Consider the following 12,876-nt stretch of genomic DNA (forward strand, 5'->3'; position numbering starts at 1 on the left):
ATCGGTCCCCATGCCCGAATCCTAGGTCAAATTGAATACATTCATTTCACTGTATCATCTCCGATTAAAAAGGTCAATTTCAATAATTGTAGTTTATTTCTCCGTGTAATTTGGATCGCTCAACCGTCAGTATCACGAGTGGTGACTTTTTAAAAAACCATTTTAATGTGAGGTTAGCGTCTTTGCATTCGGAACACTACTGGAAAATTATCTTTTGTAATTTTCATGTCCAAACACACGAGTTCTCCCCGTAGCGACTATTCAGTTGCATATGAATTGTAGATTTTGCCGTCGCCAGGGTTATAACACGAGTGTCGTCCTCGTAAATTAGTGGTATTAGTGTCAGGTGAGAGTGTGATTCGCCACGCTGTTCCGTGTTCGGGTATCGTTTTGGTGTGCTTAAGTGATCACTCCTCGCCGTGTCATCGACGATGCATTCTTGCGGGAGACTCATGCCGCCCCTGGCCGAATAACTACATCATCGGATATCACCAACCACCGGAGAAAGGACGAAGTTTGATGGAGGCTATCGATAAATTAGGGTGTGACCTTATTGTTTTAACAATCTATCTTTTCCATTTTGATGCTTGGATGCATCTCTTGTTCTACAGATAGTACAATGGAGATTTCTCGAGTAGAATACTGCTGTCAATGAAAATGAAATAATTAATAATAATCGCCTATCGCGAAGCTGACAGTTGTTGGATCCAATTTTCACGGCGATGGTAAGATCTGTCAAAGGGTCTAGCAGGTTAAGATGGTGAAAAGTGCCCCCCGATATTTTGAGAAATAAAAAATATACGCTTAAATTGTATCCAAAATTATGTGTTATCCCGAATTTTCAGACCTTAACAATGGAAAATAACCCAAGAAAAAATTGAAACACGATTTTTAGTTTTTTAACAATATCTCCAGTTTTTATTTTTATAAAATTATCTTGATTTTAAAATTAAAATACAATTACGCTCTACCGTATGCGTGCGTGATTCTATTCCGCATGCCGTTTTCATTGATCTTTTCCATTAATGTCACAGTGCTGAGACCGCCCGGTGAGCCATGTTTTAAATAATAAGAATTTCCCGGGTAATAAACTATATTATGGTGCTGTTTACCGCAATTTATTTTTTTATACTCGAGAAGATTTACAGTAACCAATTAATAAATTTTCAATGCTATTCCTCGCGACAGAAAATACCATAGTGCATATAATTAGAATAAATGCATTGCTCTGCACTTACGCTATTCCTCGGATATTTTTTTGAAAACCGATCAAAATACGCCATATGTGCCAACGTAAAATATTAAGCTTCTGCGAGATGGGCTGGGGTCTCCTTTACGTATTTCCGTGGCTGAAATCCACAAGTACAACAAAAAATTGCCTATTAATACCATATTTCCACTGCGGTTCATTATTTGGAGTATTTAAAACTCATGTGAGAGGCTCGTTCGTACAATGAACGAATCAGCACCGGGCCAGAAAAATTTTGTTTCATTTTGCATTCGTAATTATCTATACATCTTTTCCACTTGTTATTCATTATAAGCGTTTTGGCACTTGTTATCGATTATAAATTTTAGCACTTGTTATCATTGCACATGCTTGATTTCATCTATATTTATTACTGTTATTTGTTGATTTTTACACTTATGGTTATTTATAGATCCATTAATTTTGTTATCCATTTATAGCTTTTTTGCATTGGACATTTATTTACAAATATTTTTGTTCTTGTTATTACTACAGCTGTTTTGCTTTTGTTCTATATTTAAAGAAAATTTTGCATCAATGATAAACTGCATATATATTTTAGAATAACTTTCACCGTCTTTGCATGCTTATATTTATAGAATGGATTTTGGCGTTGGAATGGAATGGATAATGACAAGTTAAGGTGCACTAATGCTTCACACATTATACTTTTTCAGTTAATTTAATTACACATTAGTCGCGTCTGGCCTTCAGTCAGGCGCAATATTGGAATAGCTGAGTTCAGATTGAATGTGCCTGACAGACACAGATGTGAAAAAACATTCTTAACTCTAAGCATCGCTCAGTGGTACGCCTTAAAAGTTTAAAGTACCATTATTAGTGTTGTCTAACACTCAAATATCTTACGTGCTATTTTTAGACTTCTTTACACGCCGTCATTCGGCCCTGGACCGATCGAGCAAAGTGTGAATTAACGTGCTCTTTCGGCTATTAAGTGTTATTATATGTAATAACTCTATGTTTGTGTTATTAGGTGGGTTACCTACTACCAATAAACAAAACAACGTCTTTTGCATTGTATACATTTGACCTAAATTCCAAGAGTTATTTTATCATTAATTAAATGAGGTCAAGATTTGAGGAAAAAGAAAATCTAATTATCACATTAATGTATTTTAGCATGTGAATTCAACAAGATCAGTGTTTTTTTATTTTGCTGATTGTGAGTTATTTAGCTAATAATTCTTATATTTTTATTTTATGCACCATTTTTTTGGTTAATTTTGCTAAACAATCCGCCATTGATCTGTCGGCATAAAGGCGAAAAGCAGAAGGCCTCGTAGTGAATGTCAAAACAAACAGCTACTATGAGCGTTAAGGGTCTATACCGTCTAGTGCCACGGAGAAATGAAAAAAAAACACACTCGCACAGTGCCTGTCAGATCCATTGCACCCGACGGAAGGCTAAGTGCACTCGCATGTCCATTAATAGAAAATAAGTCCTATTTGTGAGCCACGGGCAAGTTGAAATATATACTTCAGTATTGCGCTAACTAGCCACCGCATCTCGTACAAAATTTCGTGAATTACAACGCATGAGCAGAAACATAACAGCAAAAAAAACTAGCTCATATCACCCTACTCCAAAAATATGTGAGACACTCGATAACAGTTGAACAGCGTGCATGAGTGACGGTTGTAAACACGGTAAACGACGGAGTAAGCGATGGAAAAAGGGACGGTGGGAATAAACGTGTGATTCAGAAAATGATGAGTCGAGTGATCACCATTTTAGCATCCGAAAGCTATCAATGGAAATTCTGAGGGACGGAAAAAATTATTCGTGCAATTCAAGCTTAAGTCTAGACATTAGAGAATTTCTGAAAGAAAAAAACACTATTAAGATAGGTCACTGCAGCAAAAAATAAAAGACGCGAGGTCACACCTTAATTAATCAGAAGAAACTTAGCCCATCCATCCTCCGGTGTCTGCCGATGACCGATGACGGGGCGTAAGGGTTGCCTACCGGAGCAGCAGGAGTCAGCCGGGAAATAAGTTAATCCGAGAGGGGTTAATCCGCAAGCACTTTAATACACTCTCATCACATGCAAGCAAAATCGGATAAATCACAAAACACACGGATCTTGAAAGATTAGGAGAAATACACTGGCCAGACTTGTAAGACGCACTAACTTGAGTATGATACGCTACACTGAAAAATGGTTGACAAACGCGAAGCACTTATTCCTTGAGGAGAACCACACGTTGACGACTAGCGTGCGAGTTATAAACTCCACGAGCTCTTCGGGAGATAATGACGCTCATCACCCAGTGACCTTCTCTCCTTGGCTAGTCGTGGGTAAAGGACAGACTTGAGAAATGTGCGATCAAATACCAGATTTTATTCGCACGCCCTGGTCAAATGTTATGAAGCGACGACTGTGATTCCAGTGCGAATAACACATTACATAAGGATGAATAATGATCCAAACGGGTCACTTCAATGCCCACGTGCTCAGAGGACAGAGAGGGTGGCGACCATGCCCTGTTAGCGGTCGGTGTGACGGCCGGCGCGGCAGCGTGGGAATCCGGAGATGCAAGGGGCGTGTGTGTTTGTTTGTGGGTGTGTGGAATTGGAGGAGGAGAGCTAGGGAGGGGAGAAAGGGTGGGATACGCTTCGCCAAGTCACCGCTAGGGGCGTGCGGCCTACTACCTCCCCGACTACAGTTCAACGGCAGAGACATCTTATGGGGAGGTCGCTAAACTGGGATGCCGAAATTTCTTCGCAGAAAAGAAAATTCGAAGAAAGATGAGGTCGGGCTACGTATTGGATGGGTTAGTTACGAATATTGAAAACAGTTTTCGATGCCATATCGACGAGCATGATGCCAAAGCATTCCTCGCCATGTCACGAGGTAAAATTATAGAGATCGATACGCTATCAATGCGAACTAAATAATATTCCCAGTCACCGGCGTCTTTTTTGTGAAGTACATTTCAAGCTCACGCCATTATTTTGAAATTTTTATGGAATTGAAATTTCATAATGCAAATTTCCAATGAGTGAAATTCCACGAAAAATAAAAATTAAGACCGGTCCAGAAGAAAGAATGCGTAATCTTAATAATGTGTTGCCATGCATTTGACTTGGAAAATAAAATTTGGGGCCTTTAAGGACTATCACCGGTACTGAATAAAATGCCGTGGGCAAAATTTCTATGGTATTTAGATTTTCAGTGAGTGACAATTGCCCTCAATAGACTGCACATACCTCCTCTCATTTTCAGAATATTTTTTAGATCTAGCGGCATGTATGTCGATCGATGGCTGAAAATGATTCTCCACTATGAGAAGAAATAGAATAAATAATAGCGATCAAAAGACGAAAAATAATAGCTGTTCCCATTGGAAACACCGTGTTAGCTTGCGAGAAATTAGCAGCTTCGGTCATGGAGTACACACCGCTTTTCATTTTCAGGAACGTCGTGGGATGCGTCGGAAAAGACTGAGGGAAGAAAGGCGGTCTGAGGAAAAAAAACCATCTCTTCGCAGCCCAGACCTTTTCTCTGCCCCCTGAAATATGACACTACTTGTTATCGGTTTGTTTACTCTCCTCGACTGACTCGCCCTCCTCTCTGTCGCAGTGGCGGCTAGCCCATAGACTCTCGGACGGCGCCCCTCCCAAAGATTTGAAAATGGAAAAAAATAAATGCCCATTCATTTATAATTATACATATAATTAACCAAAGTGTTATTTTTTTTCGCATACATCGAAAATGAAGGAAAAACACGCAAAAACAGCGCGAGAAGTTCGTATTTGTAGTCGCGGGGCGTTGGCCAGGACGTAACAATCCATCGCCGTGCTGTTATATGAAGAGCGGTAGTGGTGGGGGCTGCTGGTGCTATGACGCGTCTAAGCTTGTGCCTTATGGAGGTCTTGGGACGCCGCCCTTCTTTAATGTATAATCTGGTGTATAATTGATGCTGCAGTGTTGCAGAATAACTTGTTTCGGTTTAAATTTTATTATTATAAATATTTAAATTATATTATTTTAAATTAAACAAATTTAATGCCTAAATAGCTTTCAAAAGCCACTAAAATACACGAAATATTAAAAAAAATTTACCCCCTCTTGAAGTTGCCCCCCGAGCATTTGACTCACGAGCCGCCACTGCCCTGTCGGTCAACGCTGAGTCCCATTTCGACTTCCCATGGGCTGCAGCGGCCCTCTCATTTTCATGAAATCCTCTCGTTTTATAGTCGTGAAACTCATTGCATGTTAAGCGCCAATTTAATTTACTGCACCACAAATATTATCTATCACCATACTCGCACCGAATGAATGAGTTGATAACGTCCGGAATAAAAGTGTTTGATAGACAGACGAGACCAAATATTTTTGCAAACATCATTTACTATTTGATTTTTCGAATTCAACATTTTAGCGGAATTAAACCTTTCATCAAATATGACCTGAAGTTGGTCAACTGATCCTCATGAACCCGGATGGCCTTTATTTCGAACTTATCCATTATTTGTGAATGTTTGTTATAACGTGGGAGACCGGGGAAACAAGCGGAGTAAGATGACGACTCATTTATAAACTGCCATGTGGCGCCACCATACTTCAACTACAGTCGCCTCAATTGTCGCTACAATTTCATGGCTAGAGTTCATTGTTTTTACCAAATCTCCAATAATTTTCGAGACATTTTAAATAAACGTTTGAGGATAGAAAAGTGAGAACATGGTTATAATAGTACTAGTATCATGGGTATTTTAATAAGGGTACTTAAGATGAAATAATACTACATGTGGCTGCCTTAGACAATACACTGTTCATTAACACTATCATCTATAACTTACTGTTTAATTATTCTGACATAAAATTCTACCTTATACTGCCATCAGAGGCATATTTCACGGTATATTGTGTGTCAGATACATTTTATTCTGAATTTTGTGTCGTTATCGACTTCTAGGCTTTCATATTCATATGTAATTCATGCATACAAATGAATTTTAAAAAGTCCTCCAGAAGGGTGTAGAACAATCAGCATGTTTACAGCGGCGTTTCTTGAGGTTCAGGCTAGAAGATAGATCAGCTTGCGTGGGAGCACAAATAAATATATTCCTTAACTTTCACCTCTTCGTAGTTACAAAAATATGTGAAGATGTTACAGACACATATTTTTTAAATCGAGTGCTCGCGTTTGATAGCTAATTGTCATTGATTAGTCTTTCTTTTTAAAATGATAGGCATAAATCGTGTTTTTTTTTGGTAATATGTTTCTTTGTCACCATGATTTTCATATTTCTTAATTACTTTTGGCACAGTAACTTCGATTTCCTATGGCAGTGTGATTCGGGTTTGGATGGGATAAAAGAGAGAAAAAGAGGAGTAACATTATTACAGGGAATTGAATGAAGTTGAACTCGGATATTAGCATAGCATTGAAGCACGAATTTTCGTTTATTTTCTTGCGAGAGTTTGATGGACGAAATGCACGGTTTACTGCAGAACATATTTGGAGACATTATTAAAAGCTATGTTGCTGCTGATGGAACATAGACACAATTTTTGGGTAAGCAAATGACCTTTGCAAAATAGCTGCGAAACATTTTATGGCGAATCATTTACTAACTCAACAAAACAGAGGGGATTCAAAATTTAACCTGGTATTTTCCCCTTTCGTAATTAATCAACGCAAGGGATTTATTAGCTTTGACAAAAATCCAATATTGAACATATAGGCTTTCAATAACCATAAGCTGCTTGCAAGCGTTCTCGGACTATGCTATCGTTATTCACTTGGGTTTTGATGGCATTTTCATTGGCATTTTTCTTTCATTATTTAGCTTCACACATACTTCATATCCCCATTGAATTATCTTACTTATCATTTAATCGCCAAATTATATTTTCATACTTTTACATGTCACTTCTATCAACTCCTTCGCGAAAGTTATAGGTGCATTAATTATTAAGTCCAAAATTAAGTAAAGCTAGAAATAAATTACACTGAATCACATTGATATTCAAGACTGAAGTTAAAAAAAAACATAAAAAATGAACGTAATTGATTACATATCATTTTGATTAAATATCATTTTTCCTCAAATGCTTCATTTTATCCGGCCATTTGAACTAGTTGACTGTCCCCAAAATAATCAAAACATTAAGGCAGGCAAATTTCTTTTCGCTGATTATATATCGCTATGTTCTGCGTAACTGTACTTACTTTTAAACTCCTAAAAATTCCCATAACCTAGGTCAGGTTTTATTTTTCAACCTCAAAAACATCATAAAGTTATATGAATAAGTAATCACATTCTAAAGGCAAGTTATGATTTTATAATGCCAAAAAATATAAATCATTATTCGAAATGAAGAAAATTGACAAAAACGAAAAATAAATGCCTTGTAATAGTGAGAAAAGAGTTTAAAGAAAAATAATACGATTTTAAGATCGTTTTTATTGGTATTAAATGTTGTCTTGTTATAGTGTGTGCAAGGAGGAAATTTTTAATGAAGGTTTTCCAGAATTTACGCGACACATTTTCGTTCTCCCTATAAAAAATTGATGGTTGGAGGCGTGACTTGGTGAAATTTCTTCATTTTAAATAAAACAACTTTGTTAATTTTACAATTGACTGTCATATGTAAAATTGTGAAAAACACTTTGTTATATGTGAAATTTACAAAGTTTTTTATTCATTCTCCCTGCTAAGTTGACATTCCTAGTATAAAAATCTTAACTTTCAACTTAAATGCACATCAATATGTAAGGTAATTTACAAATTACTCGTGTCACCACAGTAATTAATCCCAACCTATATGATATACCAGACACTAATTTTCTCAAATAATATGGATTTTAAATTAACATTCAGTAATTTAAGCGAAATGCAATGTAAATCAGCAAGTTAAAAAGTAGAAATGATACCTCCTCAATGGAATACTTGCGTACACTAAGGCACTAAGATGTGGTGGAGTATTCAATAATTTACTGTTGAATGAGTAGCACACTTTCCTCTCTTTAAAGCAAGTAAATGAGTCAATAGGTTTTAATTTACAGCATAATCTTCGATCTTAGAAATTATACTTGAAAATTACACAATGCGTCGAAACAAGTAATATAAATTGTTTAAAAAAGAGGGAAATTTCAATCAATTTAACAGTACATTATAGAAATGGCATAGCTAATTCGCGAATCCAAACAAAATGTCGGACACCTGGCGGCTGAGAATCAAAGCTTTCGAGAGGTTAAATCACATTATAAGAAAAATAAAAAAATGAATATTTTATAAAATTAAGGGTGGTGGATCAGCGTCATATTTGCTATCTGTATTCGGTCAGAGCTATGCTTGGGAAGGCGGAATCCAAAACAATAGCGACAATTCAAGGAAATGAATTTCCAAAAAATGATAATTGAATAGGGTATTTTCCTCCATCGATGAAAACGGAAGGCATTGATTGCGATTCGTAACCAACCATTAGTGTATTCATAATATACTAATTATTTGGTTTTAAGAAATCCCATTTTAGACGAATGTTAATGATCAATTTTAACCGCATTTGAAAAAGGCCAGATCGGCGCCCATGCGATGCCACTCTACGTGACGTCACAGGGACTTGGATGCTATACGAGAAGATTGAAGTTTTACATCGTCTGGGATTACCAATCCATGCATGAGGCACAGAGCTCAGAGAAACATCTACTAAAAATCACGTATTATAACTGGCTAAGGTCGGAAAGTTTCCTTTGTTTGATAGGGTATTAGAAATCCTTATTTAAGCCAAGCGCTACCTGCTAGCAGGGTACTCTACGCTACCACCATGCTCGGCAGCAAGCACCCTGCATCGTAGCGGCGTTCATAGCCTCGCACCCATGTGGCCTCACACAGCAGCCGCCAGACGTCACACGGGCTTTTCCCAGCATTCATACTTAGCCGTCGCGTTTTCGCGCTTGAAATTTTTCACATTTCATTTAATCGCGAAAAATAGATATCGCCATTTAAAAATCTAAAAGCGTGAAACATGTACTCCAGGACAACTAATATTTCGATTTCGGCAATAAAAAAATAAATTGTATAAAATGATCTTAATGAAAGCAATGCTGAAACAAAACGATGAGGTTGGAAATATTTAAGTTTCTTTGTTCTTCGAAAATACTAAATTTCTTCAGGCAATTAACGTTCTCTTCAGCTATTCACTCAGTATTAAAAAATTGCATGCATTAATATAATTTAAAATGCCTTCCATCGGATTTGGATATCTTTTGAATACTTGTTTACACCTTGTGGCCGTAGTCAATAACTATTGTTTTAATGGAAGAAAAATGGACGATTTTTGGCTTATAAACAAAATTAACAGATCTGTTCTACCCATGAAAGCTTCCCAAACAATTGCTTTTAACCCAAAAGATTTCTCCACCCAAAAAGCCTACAATATGGTGGGTCAAATATCATGCCTAATGATTTATAAATTTTTGTGGTAAACCAATGGTCATCGAGTCAGTAATTGGAATTTCGTTTTTATATAAAAAGATTACATTGTAGCCGGAGGTGGGGGTTCGGCAACGTATCTGCAAATTGTCTTGGGCGGGAGCCGTGCTCGGGAAAAAGTGATTTGAAAGATTTCTCATAGCGACAAAGCTAGAGTATTCAAACGAAGGAGTATCAAAGTGAAAGTGCGTTAAGGAGAGAATGTAAGAAGGCACAGAGGCAGCAGAGTCGTGGCAATGCAGCTTCTCTCTCTTTCATACACGCTCGCACCTAAATGTCATACCACACTCACTCAGTCATGGAAGCCCCGCTCCGAAGAATACGCGTTCTAATTCGCTAATGGAAGATCTCTGTCTGAATGAGTGATGCTGAATGAGCTGAGGAGAGGGCTTTGAGATGAGGAGAAGGCAAGGATGCGGGCACAGACATTAATATTGACATACTCATCCTCTCGAAACGCTTTTCCAGAACGATAGAAAAATTTTCAACGCATAGAAAGGCATTATAGCATTGTGCACTGCATGCCGGTACCTTTATGACCGACCATTTTACCGTCTTCACTTTGGCGTAAGTGCAGTGGCGGATGTATGGGGGCGGGGGGCTAAGGGAGCTAGACCCCCCCCCCTTGGGTATCTAATTAACACTCGATAGAATGGCAATATTTTTCCGACCCCCACTATTCAACATGATCGCGAGTGATGATACCTCAGGAATACCTCGAATCAATGTTTTAATGTGTCGAAATACACAAATACCTCCTTACAGATTTAATATCCATGATAATACGCTATTCAATCATTGTCTTTGATGCACCAGCTTACGGATAACATTCCAATTTATAGCAGAAATAAACAGAAAAATGAACGTAAACAAAATTAAAACGTTATCGCCATGACAAGTAATGAAAACATAATCACTTCTACCAACCTATCTTTTATGCAAGGCCTGTTTAAGAAACTTTACACAGCAAATGTGTATTGGTATAAACAAAAGAGGAACGACAGACCGTTTGATAGATTACGAAACACTTAGTAAATTCTATCAAACCAAATTTGCATAGCAATGTAGAATTTTTACCAAACAAGCAATCACCTTTGTAAAATTAATAGTAACTTCGTTGGAAGTTACCAAACCCAGAATCGTATTTCATTAATTCAGTTATTTTTACCAAACTCTTTCGTACAATTGACCAAATTATGAAATATCAAAATTTTTAATGACATATATATAGAGCGTTTAGTAAAATAGATCAAGTGCTTAATAATTTACATCAAAGTTTAAGTATATTTAACAAAAATACTCCGTATCACACCAGTTTGATTGGTTTTATCAAATCTTTTTTTTCCGTGTACGGGTGACCTGTCCTGGGAGTGACTTAAGTTTTTGGAAGCCTGGTCGTTCGTAAATCCTAAATCGTGAAATAAGGTAAACAAAACGCTGAATAATTTTCACTGAATTTCCGATATTGTCGCAAGACGCGTTTTGCGGGTACATTAAAAATTTTAAGTCATCATTTAACAACAAAACGCGCCATGCGACGATAAAGGCAGTGATAATACTGCAATGGCTCACTTAACTTATATTAAAACTTTCACCTAGCCCTGCCACGTATAAAGCAAGATATTTTATTGTTAAATTTGCATAATTTTATGATTTTCGTGTAAGGTGGTGTTTCGGAAATTTTTCCCTGATGCCTCTGATTTTTTTTACTGAGACAATAGCAATTAGAAACGGAAACCTGCTCGAAAATAAAATCAGATTACGTGCCTGCAACCGAATGTGCTCATGAGACCAATTCTAAAACTGCTTCACACGGTCCCGTCTAATACGCTGGAGATTCCAACCAAGGGCGTCAGGTGTGAGGATAAGGTGGTGAGGGCAGGGAGGAAGGGAGGGGTCAGGTAGTCTCCAATTACGACCACTAATCCTCGTAAGCTCCTTCTAAGGCATTAGGCTGAGCGACCTCCATTCCGCCAACGGAAGGAAGAGGTTTGCCAGGCTGAGGTTTAAATTCCTCTGGATCCCTGGAAGGAACGAGGTAGGCGGCTTCTCCAGCAGTCGCGGTGGGGGAATAATTTTACGAGCCAACACGGAGGGCTGCTTAATAATTTATCCCAGAAAATAGGAAAGGAGTGGAAGAAACCGCCTCACCCCTATCTTACGGAAATAGGGCGATGGCTCACTATTCTAGCTTACCCTCTGCCCCACCCCATCATGCATCTTCATCATCAATATATGTACACGTATATATTTCAATGCTCGATTCCCTTCTCCCATGATGTGGTTCCTGAGATCTACAGTTATCGAGTACCGATTCCAGCACATTGAATATAATGATAATAACGCCCTTATAGATGAATCGTAGTTATTTATGGTCAACTTAGATATTGTTGATTCAGTTATTTTAGGATTAAAACGCACCTTACTTTTTTAAGCTCGAAGACAACCACCAGCGTATTTCTTGAAAGAACCTAAATGCGTGGGAGCTTCAAGAGTCTCCCGCAAAGATAAAATGTAGTATTCTACGGTATCGCCCCGCAAGCCGCTTGAAACGATGTATGGCACGGGGTGTTAGCAAATCAAGCCGATAACGCAACAAATTAAAATAATAATAATCGCGTTGGGAATATTTGCCTTCAGAGCCTCACCTTCAATTTATTATCACGTTTTCTAAAACTCGCTTTATTGCCTGTCCTTCCGGGCAAAATCTTGCAGCTCAAATTCCGACCACTTCCTGATTGCCTAGAGCGCTGAAATTTTCAGGATAGCTCAGAACTACATGATAAAGCAATGTTATGACACTTTTACCACGATTGGAACGATACCTCGAGTAACATCCAGAAATAAAAATTAAATATACACGCGTTAGAAGAATTTTTTGAATATTCTCTTGAAGAAGTGACCAGCAGTCGATCACGAAACGTCGGGGCAATCTCCACTACGCCACACGGCATACACCCGTATGCTCCTCTCTCTTTTAATCACCATGAACCGTGAAAGCTTCAACCAAGAAAAACTCGTTTTGTTAAAAAGATGAAAAAAACTGCCTACGGCCACTTAAATTATTGAAAATTTCAAACATGATTGATGTGAAAGTAAAATAAATGTCGAAAGAACATTTTAGACACCAAAAACGAAAAACGTGGTGCGGATGTTA

The sequence above is a fragment of the Ischnura elegans genome, chromosome 4, assembly GCF_921293095.1.
Source record: "Ischnura elegans chromosome 4, ioIscEleg1.1, whole genome shotgun sequence".
In the NCBI taxonomy this organism is placed as follows: domain Eukaryota; kingdom Metazoa; phylum Arthropoda; class Insecta; order Odonata; family Coenagrionidae; genus Ischnura; species Ischnura elegans.